The sequence below is a fragment of the Copadichromis virginalis genome, linkage group LG23, assembly GCF_057382275.1.
Source record: "Copadichromis virginalis isolate Kocher_CV1m ecotype Utaka linkage group LG23, C_Virginalis_male_GT1.1, whole genome shotgun sequence".
Classification (NCBI taxonomy): domain Eukaryota; kingdom Metazoa; phylum Chordata; class Actinopteri; order Cichliformes; family Cichlidae; genus Copadichromis; species Copadichromis virginalis.
This window is the reverse complement of record NC_140639.1, coordinates 53911934-53913946: the sequence shown is the minus strand read 5'-3', so window position 1 is coordinate 53913946 and position 2013 is coordinate 53911934. Positions and strand designations below refer to the sequence as shown.

Below are 2013 nucleotides of genomic sequence, written 5' to 3'. Positions count from 1 at the left end.
CCATCTTCCTGTCTGATTGGATGAATTCCACGGAAGGGCGAGCAAGATGGCGGCGTGAAGAAGAGTTTTTGTTTGAGTTCTCAGCACGAGACACTTATTTGACGTCTTTCTGGCTTTCGGGACTTTTTTGGAGATCAGCGCGCTAAGCTTGCTGGATCTGAGGCCAGGTTCTGCGGCGGCAGCATGTCGAAATGCTCAAAAAGGACTGAGTGACTCGGGCAAGCCACATGAAAGAAATGGACCCTTCATGATGCGTTCAACGTGCCAGCGCTGTGGTGGGAAAGGCTCCATCATAAACACGCCCTGCGCCCTGCGCCGAGGTTCAGGCCAAGAAGAAGAAGACGATGACTTCCAAGCCCAAGAAGGTCGGCCTCAGAGTGGGCGAGCTGATTATGAAAGCCGTGGCCACTTCCAAGGAGCGCAACGGCCTGTCTGTGGCCGCTCTCAAGAAGGCTCTGGCTGCCGGAGGCTACGATGTGGACAAGAACAAGGCCCGTGTCAAGACCGCCATCAAGAGTCTGGTGGCGAAGGGCACTCTGGTGCAGACCAAGGGCACCGGGGCCTCCGGATCCTTCAAGATGAACAGGGTTACTGAGACCAAAGCCAAGAAGCCCGCCGCGGCCAAAGCCAAGAAACCGGCAGCAGCTGCTAAGAAGTCGCCCAAGAAGGCAGCGGCAGCACTTCAGACACTAGCACAAAGTCAACCGCATCAGAGGAGGGACAGGACAAAGCTGAAGGAGAAACTGCCTGCTATTGGACTATTGAAGTGGCAGAGGACAATAGTGAGAGTGGCTGTGACTTCACTGTGCATGTGAAGAAAACGTTTGAGGAGAACTGAACAGTTGGAGTTTGACATTTGCCACCTGTGGAGTAAAATGGCAAGAAGAGACAGTGGGACACAGGACAAAGCTGAAGGAGAACTGCCGGCTGTTGGACTGTTGAAGTGGGAGAGGACAACAGAGTGAGAAGACTAGGTGAGAACACATAGGAATTATTTAATGTGGGAAATCAAAATTTGGGTTAGCAAACCTGGGGAAAAGAAAACTGACTGCTTAAGTTGGAAAATTGAGACGGAGTCTGAAACATTGCGAAAATAGAAACATATACAAAATCACACACACACAAGCAGAACATGCATTAACCCTACTAACAATTCCAAACACAAAATGACTCATGAAGACTCATAGCACATTAGTTAAGAAATGATTAAATAATAGCAGAGAAATGTGTAGGAAAGGCAGCTTTAAGAACATGCTCTGCTGGAGATGCAGCTCCACAGACATGCATTAGACCTGCCTAATAACACAAACACATGTAATGAAAATTAGCTTGTTATCTTTCATCAGTGTTACAATAGTGTCAATTTAGCAGACACTTGTTATCAAATGCTGAATTTATCCTAAAGAAAAAAATTGACTCTCCAAGTTGCAGGACAACAATTTAACTTTTGTGGGAAAAAAAAAAATCCTGGTTTGATAAATCAGTGATCAGGCAATAAATTTAGTGTTAAAATGGTAAATTGGGAGAAGCTTCCTGCTTGATTGAGGCAGCATAAGTAATTTACTGTATGAGGGAAATTGTCTTTTGTGATACTATTTTGAACATGCTTTTCTGTCGTCCTGTCAACTTAGTGGGTTAATAGCTGATATGCAAATTAGTTGATTGGTTTTAGATTAATGAAAGGTGACTGAATTCTAGCACGAGTGAATGAGATGTGTTGGAGTTTGTTGTGTGTTGAGTAGAGACTCTAAAACACTGAGTTTCCTGCTTTGATGTGCGAGTGATTCCTGTATTTAGATACACAACTCTGAATACGTCAGAACAAACGTCTTTTGTGAAGTGCATGACAGCATGTCACATGTTTTATGATGAAGGAAAAAGGTAAATTGAATAAAATAGATCTGTGACCTAAATGAGTGAAGAGCACAGACCTGGGGATTAAACTCATAGCTAATAAGGCATTAAGGTTATGTTGTTTTGTGCAGCTGATGGTTGATTTGGAGTGAATCTAGC

The 2013-nt window shown here is 44.5% G+C and overlaps 1 pseudogene; it reads left to right on the top strand.

The window, feature by feature from the left end:
• Positions 1 to 232: 232 nt before the first annotated feature.
• Positions 233 to 2013, top strand: LOC146682286 (histone H1-like; annotated as a pseudogene).